General features: G+C 40.2%; 1 protein-coding gene across 10 annotated transcripts in view; it reads right to left on the bottom strand.

The window, feature by feature from the left end:
• Nucleotides 1–20,518, bottom strand: part of ZMIZ1 (zinc finger MIZ-type containing 1) — a 345,896-nt gene that overhangs the window by 89,237 nt on the left and 236,141 nt on the right. The window contains exon 1 of one of the 10 annotated variants that reach the window (XM_071564501.1): nt 1,443–1,578. The exons of 8 other annotated variants lie outside the window; for them this stretch is intronic. The gene's annotated coding sequence lies outside the window, so the exon portion shown is untranslated. Of the gene's footprint in view, nt 1–858; nt 1,152–1,442; nt 1,579–20,518 lie in introns of those variants that run through there. One more of the 10 variants, XM_071564502.1, reaches the window with a different exon arrangement.

Here is a 20,518-nt window from a genome sequence, read left to right as displayed (position 1 = left end):
CCTTACACAGCAATTTTGCTGATTGAAGAGCTGTTATCTGCAATAGCAAGTCTCTTTCCCCAACAGACTATTCTGTTGGTGTCTAAACTGCAAACACTGAAGCTGTATAGATGTCTTGCGTTTTGTTTTTTGTGTATGTTGACATGTTACTCAGTTTTAAAATAGTATTTGCATTAACGCAAATAACTAAACTAAACAATAAGCCAACATCCCAAATTCCAGCTTGCAATCACTAGTTTGAAACTTTCCTAAAACTCCATAAATCATGTGCAAATTATCTTTTTAGTTTTTACACAGGAAAAGAAATAAACAAGACACTTGTTACTACTCAACGCAAAGGGCAAAAAACTTGTCAACTGGAATACCTGGGATTGCCATTGATACCAATACTTGTTTTGAGAGCTTCTCTGAAGCCACTTGCCACAGATGTGAGTTCTGCATGGCAAGGTCTTTGTATAAAAGACAGCAAAAACTAAATGGTGGCAGCAGTATTGTCACTGCTGTTTGCAGAACAGCTTGTCACGTTCTGACAGTGCCAGACAGGCCAAAGTTGCAGAAAAGGCCACTGATAATTGCTGTTGCCTTTTGGTTTTATGACTGCAGATACAGTGAGTAAGATTCCTGCCGAATTTAAATGGTTCACCCACGCCGCTGAAGGGCCGGCCGTGGGTTTGGGGCGGGCAGCCCCGCTGCCATCGCTGACAGCACCGGCGGCGGTACCCACAATGCACCCGCCCGCTCGCACACACACCCCGACATACACCCCGCACACACGGAGCGTCTGCCTGGGGCGAACACACACCAAAACACATCCCCACTCACACACGTACAGCCCCCGCCCCCCCGAAACCAACTTACCCCCGAGTTACATCCCATTCACAAGCCTGGGTTTCCTCTGACGCCCCTCCTCTGCGCGCCTGCCTCTCCCGCTGCAGAGAGGCCACATATGTCTGCAAACACTTCTAGGCAGAAACCAGCCAGTGCAGAACAAAGACAGCCGAGGTTGCCTTCATCTCAGCACAAGGCAGCCAGTAGCTATTTTCAAGCTTGTTCGCTCTTCCCCTCTGAGGGCACCCTGCTCTGTTTCTCTCTCTCTCTCCTCTTTGCCTGTCCAGCTACTGCACAACACACATCAATTATTCATTGCTTGTCTCCCGGTTTCCAGGCAAAACCAATCACAGATGGAGTCTCGCTAATGGGCTCATGCCGTACTTGCCAACAGGCTATTTGTGCTCAAGCTACAACCCTCTAGAGACAATAAAGAGAATCAGGTTAAGCTTTAAAACTTCACACGTACGCGAACAGACCTAAAACGCCGATAGACATGTAAGCATCCCTATGACATTGCTTAGGAGTACGTCTTCACCATACAGCATGGCAGAAGGCTGCTTTAAATCTTCTGAAAGGGTTTTAAGAAAATCAAACAGTCAGAAAAATCTCACCTCAGCTGCATGTTATTGATATTGATGGTTCTCTTTTCTGTCTCTAGTGATCCATGTCTTGCTTTCCCATTACACCTCTCCCTCCTTCTCTCATACTCGTGCACGCACACGCACACACACACGCAGCCACAGCCACTTTGCCAGAAGGAAGAGAGAGAAAGAGAGAGGAGGAAAAAAAAACCACCCAGGCAGCTCACATTTCAAACTTGCAAGGAGGGGTGGTGCTTAAAATGCTAGGACAAAGCCTCTGTCTCTGGCACCCAGCCAAAATACTAAAATAAATCCCCTCGATCAATTAATTGGAAGCAACACTTGCTCGAGCCCGCGTAACAAGCCATTAAGGGCACCGGGGCTGAAAAGTCTTGAGATTTGGGGAATCTTATACCCTTGTTTCCCCCCTACCCTGTTTGCTGAATGCTGTTGACTAAATCCATCAAACTAGTCATGCTAATTAGCGTCCAGGGCAGCCTTGGCGGCGGAGCAGTGCTCGGGGCTGGCGGCCCCCGCGGCCAGGAGTTTCCTTCCGGACTGGCCGCCGCCCCGCCCGGGGCAGGAGGTACCGCCGGGCCGGGCTGGTCGCGGAGAGGCGGCGATGCCGGCTGCGGTGCCCGAGGCGGTGCCGAGGGTGCCCGGCGGCCGGCGCAGCGCTCCCCACGGCGGGGCATAGCGTATCCCTCCCCGCCCGGGGAAACTGAGGCAGGCGGGCGGGAGGGGTGCCAGCTGGAATCGCTGTCACCTGCGGGACAGCCTTGCTTGGGCTGTTTGCTTCGAGTGTGTTTAAGAGTTCAGGTCTTCACTCCTGCCCGCCGCCCACTGCTCCCGACGTGTCACCCGTTCCCGCTGCCCATGCAAGAGTTTTAAACAAGTTTCACATGTCCAGCTGTGCGACAACACAGCCTGTAGTGGTCAGCGTTTCAGCTGACGGTGTCAAAGGAAAGAAACAAACAAACAAAAAACCCCCCAGGAAGCTAATGTGACAATTCTCTGCTCCCAGTCAGAGGGAAAATTGGCAGTTTAAGTTGTGGCCAGCCGAGCACCAGCCTTTTCCTGCCAGCCTCCGCGGTGCAGAGCCACTTCCTTCCCCGCACAACCTGCACAAAGGCACCTCCACCTCTTAAAGGCGCACCCAGCTCTCTAGAGGGCAGTGAAGCCAGACGGCAGGCTCCAGCGAAAACCAAACGAAATACAAACAACAAAAAAGGAGGACTTGAAAAAATAATGGCTCCCCAGCAAAATTCCTTTCAGTGAATAAATAACCTCAGCTTCCCTTGCCATGCTTACAGCCACTTAACTGCTTTGCAATCACCTTAGCAGAGAGAGTCGGCAACATGACAGATCGAAGCAGCAAACTATCACAGATATCAAAGAGCAGCTCTTTTCCAGAAAATGATTCCACAAAAAAGCACTGTCAGATTTCATGTTCTTCCCCCCTACCCCCGCTGGAATCCACTACAAACAGGTAAGAGGTATGTGCACTTTCACCTAACTTCACTCCTGAGGCAGGATCTCAAGGTCAGTCTGTCAGACAGGGTTATTGCTTTCTCTTCATAGCCAACAGACTAAGCAGAACTGCAAATCAAACCATCCACAATATTTTGTACCATCTCAGAGCTGCACAAGCCTGACCAAAGGAGCACTTCTTAACAACATGGTTGTTTCAGGTGGTACGGGACTCAGTGCTGGGCTAGCATCCATAGCAGACAGTCCATAATGCACAGAAGAGCCTTCTGCTAGGTCCTGCCAGATCCAGGTGGACCCACGGCACTGCTAGAACAAACTCCTACACAAAATGTAGTTTCCATTGCAGTTGATTAAATCTGAGATTGAGTCACATGAAAGAACAGAGCCTCATACAATTATTTCATTGCCTTTCAGAGTGGACAGATGCTTTAAGGATGTGTAAATAATACAGCTAGCCTGACAGAATAGATAATAGCAAGCTTAAGTTTCAGGGGTCTGTCAAAGCAATTATAAGTCAATAACCAAAATAAGGACCAAATTCCCTACTCATGTAACCGCACTGAGTTCAGACTTGGCAGATGTGAATGAAATTTATAGTTGATTATAATGCTACATGAACTCTAGATGGATACACAATGAACATTTCTGTGCTTGCTTCAGGTTTTACTGCATTTACACAATTTTCACACAGTTCATAAACTATCATGGTATTATTTCATAGTTTGAAAAAAACACACAAAGCAGCCACAAAAACATATCAGGTAGTCATAAGATCCCAGATATTGAGACTGGCTTCTTCCTCATACAAGCCTCAGTGAAATTATTTTCTACGGGTTAAAAATTAATTTTATTGTTTCTGTATAGAAAACATATTCCCCAGTAGCCTATGTTTTTCTATCATAGTAAGTAGTACCTCTCTGCAATTAAATTGCTCTTTCTAGGGTAACAGTGTAAGTTTCTCTTTTAAGCTGCCTGTCTTTTCAGAGGAAGTGGTTTAGAGTAGACAAATCACATATCTAAAAATTATGTACTTACTTCTTCTTTGACAAATCTTCAGCAGGTTTCTAATCCCACCCTGCCACTTGAAATATCACTTTCTGTGATGACATTTGAGTCATAGTTGTCAGAATCATCAGGCTCTGTAGTTAAATGGATTAAATCACACTTCATAGCATGCAGTATTTTGAAGAAGGAGTGGTTTATCATTTGTAGAAATTAATCATAACAGTTTTTTCTCTAGGGCAAATTCCCAATCATTTTTAAAGATTACTATGTTTAAGCCTCTCTGACAGCAGTATGTCAAATTACATCACATGGAAGGTTATCTCAAGTCAGTGATAACTATTAACAAGACTCACTGAAGACATGTACTACTGGGAAAAGCAGGTCCATACTGGGAAGTACCTTTTATGTGCAGGGGTGGGAGAGTACACTCTTTGGTTGTGCTTTGTGCAGCTCTATTGAGGCTGCAGGGATCCCACTGTCGGGTGGTATGCCTGGCCACTCATATCCTGAGTGGTCCCTCTCCCATGGGGCCAGTGGGACACTCAGCCCACAGGGGAGGGGAGACAGGGGTGGGACATCATTGAGTTTTACAGAGAGGAAAAAGGAGACAATTATTCAGACCACCTCTAGCTGATTAAGGAGAAGAGCTGAAAGATTTTCAGAGAAGTCCTACTTACCTCAAAACAGGAGGCAATGTTTGTCTGTTCAACAGACATTGTCAATGCAAAACAATATTAGTAACTTCCCGAATCTCAATACCATCAGTCACCACTTGGCACAGAAACAAACCACATTCTTAGGGTACTGCTCTTTGCACTGCCCTTAAGTAGTGATGATGCAACAGACCTGCATGCTCATGGAGCACCAAATTTTTATGGTGAACAGATAATGATGTGAACAGATTCATATGTTAAGGTGCCTTTGATTGCTTAGCATCAATAGCACAATGCTTATCTTCAACCAGTTCAAGTGAGATAGCCTTTGGGTATAATTCTTGCTTCTCACCCGCCTTAGCCCTCTTTGGTGATACTGCAAAAAATGAATCAAATAGAGCAACACCCGTAATAAAGATGCAGACCACCAAGAGGGAAAGAAGGAGAGACTGCAGAGGGGTGGAGATCAAATCACCCATTTGGAAGCTTCAGTATTAAGTAGACTGTACAAGGGGGGACAACACCTTGTTCTACTGTAATTTCATTATGGGAGGTGTGCAGAGAAAAGAGCAGATGAGTTGTTTAGAGAAATAAAAAATAAAGGAAATTCTCTTCAAGTAGGTGTAATACCAGTTATTGCCCACTGAGTAATAATATAATCCTTTAGCAATGCAAATTTTCTATGGCCAAAGATTGAAAGGTTTATCTTGGGGACCAATCTTTATTCATCAGAATTTTGCTGCACTGCTGAACACAGCAGGGTAGTTCCTTACAACACTTGTCTAGAGCAAGTTATTTGTCCAAGAATTAGTTCCCTGGATACGTATATATTTTACTATTGGTTCAAAGGATTCAAAAAACTCTTTATAAGGCTTACACTTACATAGTTGAAATACACAGAATACATGGATCAGTGGCCTTATCGATTTTTCCTAATGTTTCACAGTAAGTTGAGTCAGTTGGAGCTGTTATAAATCTCAGGGGCTGCATCCCAGTCAGAAACCAACTATGCACTTGAAAAATAAAAATTAAAATGCTTTGACTCTGCATTAAATGTCCCTCATGCATAACACATTTTTCCAGGACCAAATCAACTCCATTCAGAAAGAAGTGTGAAAGGAAATCCCAGTATCTACAAGCAAAGTAAAAAAGACCCTTTCATGTGGTTTAGTTCTATGTTGTTTAAGTCAAAGATTACTACTGCTATTACTATTGCAAAGAATCCTATGACTGAAGTACATACCCTTTGGTCCCCTTCTGCCAGGCTTTATAAAATAAAGGTAAGAAAGTTAGAAAATGTAACAACACAGCATTTCCTTTCCTCCTGCTGCCCATAACCACCGTTTACTTGTGCCCTTGGTAGCTAAATGTTTTGACAGACCCTCTGATCTGAACTACATACATGGAAACACTAAATGCTGTTTTGAATGCACACAGCAATTGGACCAAACACTCAAAACCTTCTCAAAGAGACTTATGCCCTATTTAACTTTCAAGACCACAGAATGCTCATGTTCTTGTTACCTGATTACAAAACATTTTCCTTCAAGCCTCTGCAGAGGCTCAGAACAGACCTTTGGGCACTGCAATGAAAAACACCTCTGTCAATTACCATAATATTTAGGAAAAGAGATCTACCTTAAAGACATCTAAAGACACATCTTGCAATTTTCTAGTATCTATTTGCTTAATTACTTCTTTTGATTAAATGCCTTTACCAAGTGCAGAAGAACAAGATGATCTATAAAATTACAATGAAATACTGAGGAGAAAAACCCACCCAGAAATAAATAGTGAAGACACATTCATTATGTTTATGTCTTTGGTTCTCTTCACAGTTACACTTGAATGGAAAACTGATAAGCAAAAGTAACCAAAGCATGCAGAAACAAAGAAAAAAGTACACTAAGGAAAAATCACATCTGTAATGTAGGATGACAGTCAGAAGAGAGGCTTCACAAAACTAAATATTGCTGTACTGATGGCAGACTTGTCAGACTTGTCTCCAGCACTATGTCACCTGCAGCAGAGCTACTGCAGCTGTCTCCTCACACTCCAGCTTATCCATGGGCAGTTCTATGGATGCAGCATACCCCTCTTGTGAGGTTCAGCCCTTATTTTACTGTATCTATTTTGCTACAGATACTAACAAGTATTTTAAAAAACTGCTTTCCATGACATGGAAGAGTTCTTGTTTATCTAACTTTTAGACATGTCTATACAAACTCCTTGGTAAACTGGAGCATGGCACAAATGGCACTTTCAGTGTCTCTTTTATCACCTGGGCTAGAGTTCCTAATATCTTTTCTAGCAAATCAGAAAGAAATCAAAATTAACTGAAGACCTTTCCACTTTTCAGCAAGATCAAGTAGATTTCTAAAATGTCCATATTTTTCACTAATTTTTGATGAAATATTTTTATACCACATCTTGCAAACTGCCCAATTCTCCTCATGTAGTTTGGACACTTTTAGACTTCTATTACTTTGGGGGAATATCTGACGAACTATTCTTTAGATCGCAAACCAGTCTTCCAGCATTCATATGTTCTGTAAAGGACTAAAAACTTTCGTTACACACGAAGCAGACCTTCAAATGCAATGAGGATTACTACCTCTCTTTCTCACAAAGTTTTAGTATGTACTTTAATAAAACATTCTGATGCTTTTTCAGTTGCTTAAGAATATATTATCAGTTAAAATATTTGTTTTTATTGACCGCATAGCTATTCCTAGCTGAAGCCCCACCTCTGGCAAGCTGTGGGTTAATTACAGCTAAGCTTTCTCTCTCCCTGATTGACTGTTCAAGGGGATAAGGAGACAGCTCTGAAGATGACAACCTAATCAGGTCTCACTGAAAGAAGATAGAAAACTATCAGAACAGCAGCTTGTGAGGCTGTGTAGGAGTAATGGGATGCAAAAGAGTAAATGAAACTGAAGCTCGGAAAGTAGAAGCCATGCTAGGGCTCCTGGACTCTTCTTGGCATTGTAAATCCACTTTGAGCTGTTTTGACTGTTCACAATATAAATATAAATTGTATGGATATTGCTCATTAAGACTTGAAAAAAGTAAGCCCTGCAATCTCGGTGGCTATTTTCTTCTATCTTTTCCTTCTAGCTTGTATGTGCCTTCATATCCAGTTGACACTTCTCCTTATCCCAGCCCCATCAAAGTGGTGCTGTGAGCAGGCACGGTGTGCAGGGCTGCTCTGGTTTTCTGGCTCAGTTTGAGTAGTCCTCCTCTCTGCAGGGAGACCCCTCTTGGTCCCATTTTAGTGAGCTGCCCTGAATCCAAAAAAATGGGTTTGAGGGGAAACCTAGGCTGTTTACTTAAATCCTTTTTAGTATTACTTTTTAAAACCAATCTATTAAAATATGGAATGTGTCAGCTGTGAGAAGGAATACGTGATACAAACATCCTGAGTGGGACATAAATGCAATAAGAAAAGATGTAAAGAGTAGACATGTCCTTCATTACCCACAGTATTTACATTCTGTACATAGGAAAGTTCATGATAGACTCCTTTTTCTGTGCTATGAGTGAACTGTGACAACATTCAAATGAGAAAGTTGAGATGCAGTGTATTTTTTTAATTATGAAAAAATTCTATGAAATGAATTCTATGAAATTCTATGAATGTCACTTTCTCCAAGTCAATTGCAGAGTGTAGAAAACCACTGAAAGTGCATACAGATGTTTAATGATAACATATCTAACATACGAAAGGTTATATAAATAATCAAATAGATAAAAGTCCAAAGTTACAAATTAAAAGAAAAGTTACAAATTGGTGGCAATGCATCACTGTCTTGGAAAGCTTCCATTCTGGAATACAAAGCCATTCATCATTTGGAGGCCAGCTCATGCTTCTAGCTTTGTATTTAAACAAATCCATGTACCATCATCATACACTTTTTATATCAATCTGCCAGAAAGCCACACAGAGTTATTTTTAGCGGACTGTGAGATAAATTACAGTTTAGCTTGCAAAGTAGCCTAATAAGGCAAAATGCTCTTGATGAAGACCAAATGCAGTCACTGTCATTCTTCCCCACCCCATACTCCAACCAATTTCTAAGAGCATCCGTTAATTTTTCCCACTCATTGTGAAGGATTACTGCATTAGCAACAACAGGATAGAACTACAGGGATTCTTTATGTTTTTTTTCTGTTTTGATACTCAAACATACAATGATTGCAGAAAGAAGGGAATAGTCTGAAAGTGGTTTTTGCTTAGATTCATTAAAGAAACCTTTTGGTAGACAATAATTTTAAGAGAAACAATAGCTTAGCATCAGTTTTTGCTTTCAGAAATGGGCAAATATGTCTCAGTCAACTCCAAATACTTCAAGGCCTCAAAGCATTAAAGTGGATATAAGGGACTCACAGGGAGTATTGGTATGCTTAAATATTAGCAAAGATCTTCTTAAAACTAAAGAAGTTCCCAAATCTCAAAGATTATTTGCAATCTGAGAAAAATACTAATTTTGACATGTTGTTGCGGGGGGGAGGTGGTAGAAGGGTGATTCTGTAACAATTTATGAGGACAAGATTAAAACCAGCAATTAACACAGGTTTCTATCTTTAGTAATTATTCATATACCTGTTCAGCTGATTATAAGTCATAGCTCCAGGCTGTCTGCCTGCATTGCTAGGACACAGACAGCAACCTTTGCTAAATTGACTCCACTGGCTATGCTCATGCTGCAAGAGCTGTTTTCAAGGACAGATGTACAATGTTATTTGGAGAAATAGAGGAGCAAATTAAAGATGGGTGTTCTGTCATGAAAAAGACTGAAGAACTTGTGTCAGCACTTCTCTACATTAATAGGACTTTGGATTTTTAACCCTTCACTACCTATTACTTACATTTAAGAAGCACCTTCCTTATTATATTGATGGCATAATTGCATCTTCTCAAATAAAATCATGAAAATACAATAGCTGAGAACAAAATACAGGGGCATGCACTATAGCTAACCATGTATCTATATATAGAGGGATTCATGAAGAGCTTTTAATCCCTCTTAAACTGTGATTCATTTTAAAGCATCATAGCTTGTGGGTTAAAGAAGCTGAGTACAGTAGAACATGAAGTTACCAAAACATATTGTCACACCACATGAAAGTGTCCCATAATTTGAGATCATCAATAAATATCCAGCACATTCCTACCAAAAAGCTACAGTCGTATTTTTTATTTTTCTTTTTACCATCTTAATTCTGTGTATTTCTGTTTAAAGAAGTCTTCGTATTTTGATAAAGGATGCTGAAAGTCTTTTAGACCTGAGAAACATTTAGCAGTACAACCACAAAAGAAAGCTGAACTGGCAGCTCCTACCAAGCATAGAGACACTGGCAAGAGGCTGTCTCTCATATTGTCTTTATTAGAAATTAAATTTACAACTGAGGGTTTATGTGACATCACTAAAAGAGGACTTCTGGCATTCATATAAACATATCCTATTTTAATAGAGGATTTCTAGCATAGATTGGGTCCACTCTGAAACTAAGAGCAAGTCTACACCTTGCAATGTTCACACTTCAAGACTTTCTAATAACTACATCCATATCTTAAATAATGCACCAATCTTATAGCTATGCAAACACACATTTCCATAACCTGGAAAGTACCCATCAGTATTTAACACTATTTCTTGCTTCTCTCCAAAATATCACATGGAAACTTTCACAAAAGTTGTGTTTTAATGCTTTACAGGCACCAGAACAGAATCTTGTCCCAAGAGATGCCTTGAAACATCAAGAATCCTTCCACTGTGAATGACAGGAACTATCCTATTTTTAATCAATATACATCAGATTAGTTTTCATGGGGAGTAATACCTTGGTGAGCTGATTGCCCACAGTCAAAAGACTGAATGTTGAGAATTAAAGAGTGCAATGCAAAAGCTTTAGAATGGGAAGTTTGATGACGAACTACTTTTATTGAAGCCTTCAAAGTAAAACCAGGGAAATTTTGCATGTTCCCTTACGCTGTAAACACAGGTTTACTTTTTGTTTCAATTTAAATCCACTGTTAGTTAAGCATTAGAGCCGAACATATTCTTTGCAAGCTTAACCAGACAACTGTATTTTTAATCACTTAATGACTTTTAATTACTTTACGTACTTAAAGAATACCCACTGAAGTATCTTCTCTAACTGCAAAAAATGAAGTGAAAGTTCAGGTGCAGTGAGACTGACTTAAATGAGAGAGTACAATTTGGAGAAGACACTTAAATGAAAATTTTGGATACTTCAACTTCAGAAAGCATAATTGGGCCTGATTTTTCTAAAAATGCTAAATCTCCTGCTGGTAGAAGTTAAGCATCTGTAATATATTTTCAGCTGAACATCCAAGAACTGAGAAACCACAGGTCATTAACCACAGCTCTTAACTTTTGGCCAAATAGTCACCATCAACTCTCCAAACTAGTAACTGATTGCTGCACCTTTACAATCAACATTTTGAATTAAAAAGTGCTGGCAGATTATTTAAGTGAAGCTTAACACATGTTAGTGTTACTCTGTAGGCCACTTACCTTGGCCTGGAGGACTGCTGCCTGGAAAATGCTGTGCAGGCCTTAAAACGACTCCTGTCAAAAACTTTTCTTAAAGGAGATGTAATATACTCTCATACCCGCAAACTAGTAGATTCAAAGCAAATTGCTTTGACCAAAGTTCAAAGAAATAAAGTTTAAAAAGTTAAATTTCTTTTTTACTTTGGGAAATGCAATAGTAAACATATTTACAGAAATCTACGGCAGTGGAAAAAACCATTCTGCCTTATGCTTAATTTCTGTGGTATGTATGGCCATACTTCGCAAACAAAGATTTGGGAAGGGCTGTCCCCACGTGGGTGTGCCCTTCCAGCCTGCACAGTGGATTTTAGGTGAGGCTCAGCGTGCGCAGAACTGGCCCCACCGTTTAAGTCCTGGGGTTCATCTGCCACGGCCGAGCGAGCTTGGACAGTGCCAGTGAAGTCCTCAGGACTAGAACCTACAGCACCCGGCATTTCCCAGGAGGTCTCCCATCCAAGTACTAATCCGGGGCTGACCCTGCTTAGCTTCCGAGATCTGACGGGATTGGATGTCAGGGAGGCATTTAACACACACACACACACACACACCCCCACAATTTCTGTGGTAAGGGATTACAAATAACAAACCTTCAGGAGGCAGGTTCTTTCCAGAAGGAAAGACAAACCTCTTACAGTGCCTCAGATCTCATCAAAATTATTTTTCTTTTTCTCATTTATAGGATGTCTACTCCAAATTGCCTTTCTCTTGCTTTGAATAGCCATTACCTCTTTGAGGACATTCTTCTGGGTGAAGGCTGTAATTTTAACATTTATAGCTCTGACAAAATTAGGGTTTATATTCTAGTACTATCTGCACTCTCACCTGCGATATCTTTCTGGGATTTAATGGTAGCTCTTAACTGCTGACAGAGCAAAGTTTAGTGAATGTCTCCTAACTTCGACCAGATAAGAATGAGAGGGGTCTGCCATAAACTCCTATGTCAAAATCAGAGAGGGGGAAATGGAAGTCAGCTTTACAAAATCAGAACAAAGGAGTTAATGAATATCCTTCAATAACACTCCTCAATAGCTTCATCATTTAGTAGAAAGAAACAACTCTTCAGCAAGCCAAGTAGACTTACATGCCTTCTAATGCTCTTTGAAATCTTCTGCTTCTGGGACTACGGAGGAGAAAGATGAAGGGAAAGACAAAATCAGTTTGTTGCCTTCTTTCACACTGATGGAAAGGGGTAAATAGGAGAGAGATAACTCTAGTTTCTTGATAGTTCTCAATATATAACAGAGCAATAAGAACAAAAAACTACATGTCCTTAAATTTGGAGTTATTTAAAAGCAAAAGAAGCAAGCCCATGCAAATAGTTTCTATACTCTAGGAATAAGCATGCAAATCCTGTCAATTTATGATGCAAAAAAGAAGAAAAACAAACCATTGATCAAATCAACATTTTGTTTTGTCTTAAGTATCACCAGTGCTACAGGGAGAGATTAATTGGACTGAAGATATATGGGTTCAAAGTAATTATTATTCTTATGACTAATCACTGGAGTTACACTATTGCCCAAAGACTCAAGGAGGATTAGAATATCCTCATAACAGAAATGATCAGACGTATTTGTTAACTTTTACCTTTAAAAAATACAACTAAATTCTGAAGACTTTGACACTGCCTCATGTAACAGCAAGAATGATTTATGGGCATTCAACAACAACAACAAAAAAAGGCATGAATCCCTGCAGAACACCACAGGAAGGCAAGTAATAACCCTAAACCTACTAAAACGTGTAACATAATTTACATGCTTCTGATAAAATATTTATATTACTCTCAGACAAAGTATTGACTGAGATATTTTATTTTGTCAAAAACATGAAAACACACTCTAAATAATTACATCAGATTAAAGCGTTGATATTTAAGCAACAATGTTCTTTCAGGGTATTCACCATGCAGGCAGAAGAATACAAAGTAAGAAAAAAAGCAGTGGGAAAACAACATTTCTGTGCTGTGGTTAACATGACTGAAGATGACTGTCAATCAACTGCAATGCAAGAGAGCAAGTAAGCTCAAACACGGACTGCAAATCTGAAGGAAAATCCATACACTCTTTGAACTCCTGCATTAGCTCCCAGAGCAGTAAGAGGTGCCCTTGGAAGGAACAACTAAGACAGCAGGACCAGCCACCACTGTTGCTGCCTTTTGGGAGGCAGCAGCATGGGGAAGGAAGAGCTTTCAAGACTGAGATGTGCTTTGGGGAGGCAGTCACACTGGGGATTCCTCCAAATTAGATGAAATTCTCCAAAGGAACGTGGCACACTGTGCACTCTGTGTTCGTAAATGAAAAAAAAAAGAGAGACATAGAAAAGAAGGAACTCTTGCTCAGCAGCTTACAAAATAAAAGCAGTACCCAACCACCAATACAATTGGTTATATTTAGAAAGACAGTAAAGAGAGAAGAGAAAAAGAAAAGAAGTCACTCTGTCGCCACTTAAGCCCTGTTTGGGAGGAATTCAACACATTAATGTAATCGATCATACTAGTGCTTAACAGCAAATCCACTTCTTGCCTGCTATCCTCACTTCAGGGAATAAATGAGCAACTAGGGCTGTTGGTATATCCCACAGACAGGAGGCAAGGAGGTCACCATGCTCTGAGGGGCAAGTGTCAGGTACTGATACAGAGCCCTCAGTCCCCGGTGGCAAGACTGGCTCCCTTCTGTCACTGACTGCTTTGCACTGAAGCAGTCACATAAAAATGTGATCCTTAAATTGAGATGTTTGGTTAAACCAGATTTCTCACTGCTTTCAGACAAGACATCACAGTGGTGAATTGAAATTAGTCTAAAAGCTCTTGTAACTGAGTTAACACTGTCCATTTCCACAGGAGGTTCACCACTTTTAAGAACATGATGTCAAATCCAGGAGGAAGCCTCATGGCCGTAAACTCCATAAATTCATTATCTTCTCTCTCAAAAATGGCATTAGCATTAAAACAATGGTGTGATGAAGGCAGTTGGGAGACACAAGACAGCAGTTCCCAGTTCTCTGTCAGAGTTAACTCAGTTCTCCCCATCTCTTCTCCAACCCATTGCCTTTCTTTGCTCTCTATGCTGTCTATCTTAGTATAAAGTTATTCAAACAAAGGACCTTCGAACTGCATGCAGAGTTTCTTAGTACAAATGGCCTCGATTTCATATGAGGTCTATGAAAGCACCACTGAGTAACATCAACAGTACAACCAACCAACACTGGTCAGGGCACCAGTAAAACCAAGGATGAGATTCTTTCAAAAGTTCTGCACTTTCTTCTTTGGTGACTGTGGCAGATGATGTTTTCTTAGGACAGACAGTACTTTGACTACAGCTGGTACTTGGTGTAACATACATTTAGGTATCTAATAAACAGATTAAGGCAAGAATTATGGTTTTCAATAACTTGTTAAAAAGGCAGTATTATACATTTACGAAGGCAGGAGTGATATATTTCTTCCTTTTAAAAAGATGTACCATTATAACCAAGGATGTGACTACAACAACTTTGTTTTAGATTTTGTTCACTCGGTTAAGTGATATTTTGCTATGGTTTGGGTTGTGATAAGGCCTGGGTTATCTTGTTACCATCAGTAGCTGTTCAGCAGCATATACACAATGAGCACAGTGGTCACAGTTCACCTCACATGCCTACATCGCAAAATTTGTCATCTTGAACTCAGAGAATTTCATGCTTAGGGATTCTGCTTTGAGAAATGTCTAATTTTTGAAAACATTTCACATTACATTTGTCATCTAATGCTTAATCAGTAAGCTACATCCCTGAAACATTATCCCTTACCTTTAATTTGGAATGCTTCCCCCCAAAAAACACTAAAAATCCTTAAAATAGCTACTTAGCAGCACTGACACAGCAGAGCACATTGTTTTTTCATCACCCATTTGTATTTTTGCAAACTAAGATACAAGAAAAAACACACTACATAATGCTACATACACACACAAACTGTGCCCATACATGTTTTCATTTTAACTTAAATTGCTGAATTTCCATCAGCAAAGTTAGGGGGTTTTTGTTGCTGTTTTTTTACTCCTATTTTCTTTTTGTTGGTTTCCTACCCATGGCATAAAGCCATTTTTCTCAGACATCTTCATAAACTTTTTTTTATATTTTGTTACTTCTATCTAATATCATAAATAGTCAATAGTCTACCTCTGTCAATCAATTTTTTAAAAAAATCTACTATACTCTCCATTCCTTGCCCAGACCTTGTACTGCTATTATCCATTTATCCATAGTCACTTTTGCTCCTTTATCTCCTGCATACATCTGCCCAGTGACCATTCCAGGCAAAGACCACTAGGCATTGAGTGATCAAAGGATGAGACTGGCTACATTAATCATCATTTAGTACAACAGACATACTGCACCAAGTTTTAAAAAGAAAATAAACTAGAGCAGTTTCTTCCATATTCCCTCTAACTAAATAGTATAGTCACCATATCAGCTCACATCACTACTTTTGATCCAAAACCACCCCAAGTGGACAGCAAATAACCCTTAGTTAGTATAGCAAGTGATATCCTTGAACAAGACTCACACAGAAGATGCAGTACATTTTTAAATGTGTACTTAAAACCAGCACTCAGTCTCCCCCCATGGAGTTCAATAAGCAGAGCAATTTCTCACTGCCTGTGCATTAAAAGCTGAGGCAAGGGAAGAAGTCTTCGCCACATCTACTAACAAAAACTGTTTGTGCCTACATTGGCCTTTCAGATGTATGTGGTCTTCCACTTTGTCACTTCAGAGCAGATGCTTAATTGGGAGGAAGTGATTTTAAGCATCTGTAGCCAACATCTGAGAAGCTGGATGAAGACCATACAGACCCTTCAGCAAATTAAAAGGTTATGCAATTATGTCACTTCCTAGTACGTATATAGGGCGGTCCCGTGGTGTAATGGTGAGCACTCCGGACTCTGATCACAAGGTCGTGAGTTCGAGTCTCAGTGGAGACTGTACCGGGCAGTTAAATGCCTCCCTGCCATCCGATCCCGTCAGATCTCGGATGCTCAGCAGGGTCAGTCCCGGTTAGTACCGGGTGCTGTAGACAGTCCTGAGGACTTCACTGTCACCGTCCAAGCTCGCTCAGCCGTGGCAGATGGACCTTGGGACTTAAACGGTGGGGCCAGTTCTGCGCACGCTGAGCCTCACCTAAAAAATCCACTGTGCAGGCTCGAAGGGCACACCCCGACGTGGGGAAAGCCCTTCCCAAATCTTTGTTCGCGAAGTTTGGGCATACATACATATATTTAGAACAATTAAAAAACAAACAAAATCAGAAGTTTCAATAGGGAACTTTCAAAATCCTTCTTCTCCTCTCACCTTTCTCTGCCTTAAAAAAATATCTCTACTGTAGGAAATAGAAAGTCCATTAACTGAGTAACCAAGGTTTGACCAATAAGAGATACTGCATTCTCTGAAGGGAAAAAACAAGGAATAAAACCTAACTGAGTATCAAGCCTTTAATCCCTCAGGGAAACAAAACAAACAGAGTAAATATTTAGAAGGTGAAACATTACTCAGTTCTAGTTGGTCTCAGGTGTACTGGCAATAATACAGGTTCAGCAAATACACCTGCAGTATCAACAACAGCAAAAAATCTTTCATTGAAAGAGGCAGGGCAGTCTCTCCAGAATCCAAATCTCCAACTTGAAACAGCATTGCTGGTGGAACCTGAGCAACTGGCTACCTCCTGATTTCTAATTACATCTTTAAGAAGCCAGGTTCTCTACTTCACAGAAGAGCCTAGATGAAAAAGAACATTCAGCTACTTAGGTAGATGATACAGTGGGAGAAAATGAGGTGGTGAAATTGATCAGTTCCCATGAATGTGAGTGGAAATGGCCATGAGATTCAGTTTCAGCAATCATTCAGCACAACTTCCATTTTTCAAAACTGCTTTGCTTAAATAGAGCATCATCTACAGAAATCAGAGAGTTTAACTAAATTTCTGCAATCCTAATTTAAAACCTCAAACCTTAACAAATTTGAGAACACCTTTAAATAAGAATACAAATTCAGCTTGGTTTTGCTACCCTCCTTTTTACAAGTCATTTATTACTGTTCTGTACATAGGTAGCATTCTATCTCAACTAGAATGTGAAAGTCAGGATTTTTTGCATTATCAAGTATGCAAAAATAAATGCTGCTCTGCTAGGAAGATTGCTGATGGAAAACTCTAAATTTAATTAGGATCAAGACTATGAAATGGTAATGGCTCAGCTCACACAGTTTATACAACAAGAGGAAAATCCCAAGGTTTCACAAAAATTATGTGACTAATAAGTATTTCTCTAAGCACACAAAATCTATCTCTAAAACTCTTCCTCAAGGGGATGCCAAACTTCTCTGCAAGCAGAGAACTGCTATGTAAAAATCTATGCTATATAAAAATCACTGTAAGTAGCACTAGTAAACCATTGGTAGTTAGGAATATCAAAAGAACTTGTCATAATTTTCAGCCTATAAAACTGCCAGAGTGGCTCCATGGCAGAAGCAAAAGACCTGGAAAAGGCCAGTATGGAGTGTTCTGCCATCTCACATTCACTCATGCAGCTGACATGTTTTGGCTTGATAATGAAAATCATTCTTTGATTTTAGCCACAGACTCTGGCTGTATGGGCAGAGGCGGGGCGGGGGGAGGGCGCTGAGGGGAAAGCATTTTATAACATGCAGTGTTTTCAAGTCCCCTGGTCTTAAGCCTTCCATGATCTGTTCCTCTGGAATAGCAGGGAAAACACACCTGACAGCTTTATGAGAGTTTTCTGGACCACAAGATTGTCTGGAAATTTCTGTGTACAAATCAATGTATAAAAATCACCAAACTTTCACACCCTGAGCATCAAAACACATACCATTTCAAAGTACTGCAGTGTCTATTCCAAAAGTACTAGAACTGGAACGTGGGTTTCTCCTCCACAGAACAAATCCTAAGATAAGCAGCAAAATTTCCAAGAAAAAAATATTCTTAAACACTCCATAGAAAACTTCAATTTTTATCCTGCATGAAAATGATGGGTTACCTCAGTTTGTTGCACATATTTTTTTATTTAAAAAAGTTAAATTAACTAATTGCTATTAATGAGAAACAAGCGTGTTCTCTCATCTCAGATGAGTTATGAGGGCCCACTCAAATCTGACTCAGGTACTAATGTAGTTGCTTCAAGAAACTAAACAGCAAAATATTCAAGTTTTGGCAGCTTTTAAACCATCTGTTCTACACTATTTTAAATCACTTCTGCTCAGTACAGAGATTATGAGTTTCAGGTCATTTGTGATGGAAAAGCAAAGAATGCTGCATTTTTTGAGCACATGGGGGAAATCCAGAATCCTGAATTCTGAAACTGGGGTATATGAAGAAAGCAAAAGGCTTACTGCTTACAACCTTGAGCATGATAAAGCAACCCTCCCCCTCCAAGAGGGATTCCTCCTGTGCTTTGAAGCAAACAAAAATTGGAATGTGCCACACTGACCCGGAAAAGAGGGGATGTGGAGAAGGATCTCCTATTAGCCACTTTATTATGGGAAGACAATTAGTATAATTCTTTCCAATGGAAGAACCCAAAAGTTCCCATTGCTATTTGTTGTGGGAAATTGCTTATTAATGCGAAGAATGTGTTTCCTCAGCTCAAAAGTTACAGACTTACAATGACTTCCTTGTAATACTAAAAGATCAGTAGGGAAGAAGCAGTAGGTGGGTTGGCAGGGATGAACACAATGATTTCTTGTCTCTTCTCTCCAATCCCGAAAGAGGAGAAAACAGTTCTCCAAGATGAGAAGCAAACACAAAAGTTTGGTCCTACAGTTAACTTGAATAGATCTTCAGCTTAAAGTGTCCCCTGTGCAGGTGACTGGTGGATAGCACAAGCACTTGTGCTTACCTGCCTGAACTATATGAATTACCATTCCTCTCTACCATTTGCATCTTCCCCAAGGAACTGCATTGTTACAGTGTCTGCTTCCACTGTGTCATCAGTTCAAAGGGGATCTGACACAGCTCTTTGTACTGCAGTTGAAAGGGTGTTCCAGTTCTTTCCCAGGACACTGAAGGGAAATAAGTCTCCCCCAACAACAAATGCTAATGTGGTCTTCTTTAAAACACTGAAAGACTTACCCAGACCTTGAATGATTTAATCTACGATTTTAATAAGATATAGGTAGTCGAACAGCTTTAGTAAGAGGGAACTTGAACTGCACCTAATCATGTCAGCTTGCCCAAGCTGAATGTCCTACTGAATGAGTTTTTTCTATTGTAAAGATTAATTCCCAGAATATCCATGAACAGTAATTCCCATATGTTGTCATTTAATACTGATACCAAATGAGCAACTCAGCTACATGAAGGTCAGTATGACTTTGGCTAAACAGGATTGATACATTCGTTTGCATGGCCTTAAATGACTGACAGTGTTGATTGGAACGTAAATTAATGAATTATGTCATTTTTTTTATGTTCCTTACCATTTTTCAACCAGTCCACTGTAAATTCACACTTAGTGGTTTTTACAGTCATCAAAACTAGCAGGACATTGAACATATTCATAAAAATGCTTGATTTCCACATATGAGACAAAGCATGCACAAAAATAAACATAAAATTAACAATTCACCTAGATTGTAAAAGACATGCAAAGAATTTATTATGTTTTAGAATACACCCATATGCTTGCAAGACCATAATAACTCTTAACTATGAAAATCAAGGAGATAGAAAAGATCCCCTGGTTTATATACATTTGTGCAGCTGCTTTCCATTGCTGAGGGCTCCACTAAGTGAATTAATCATCTCTGATCTCAGCAGACTCAGATTAAGCTGCAGGTTTCCACAGGAAACATTTTCTGTACAAAACAAATGAAAACACAGTGAGGTACATTCTTTCCTCTTTGTTCACCCCATTTTCCCAGTTTAGGGGCTTTAGAATTCCATCTGGCATATCCAGCTACTAAAAACCTTGAAAAATCCAGATCTGAGTGAATATCATACACCCATAGAGGGTGCCGGTCTGAACCAGATAGGGATTGTAGTGATCTATTTTTAGGACAGAAATGTCACAGTCAATAGTGAGGCACATATCCTGCTTCACTCTGCCCTGGAGGTAACAGCTTTAAAGGTCAGAAAGCAATGCTTTCTGGAGATACTCCACTGCAGCTTCTCTAACAAGAATGTGCGATTAGCATTTTGAATGACAAAGTTATCTACTGACAGTAGTAAAACTTCAAACTGCACACACCCTGCATGCATGGGCACTTTGGACAGTTGTTTCCCACTCATGACAGGAGATTTGCATAGTTTCTTAGAGTTCATGGGATGCCTCATGCTCTTGCTCTCTGCAATGCAAGTATCAAAGACATTGTACCACTTACTCTT

This window comes from Pithys albifrons, chromosome 9 (genome assembly GCF_047495875.1).
Source record: "Pithys albifrons albifrons isolate INPA30051 chromosome 9, PitAlb_v1, whole genome shotgun sequence".
Taxonomy (NCBI): domain Eukaryota; kingdom Metazoa; phylum Chordata; class Aves; order Passeriformes; family Thamnophilidae; genus Pithys; species Pithys albifrons.
This window is presented reverse-complemented; position numbering and strand designations above follow the sequence as displayed.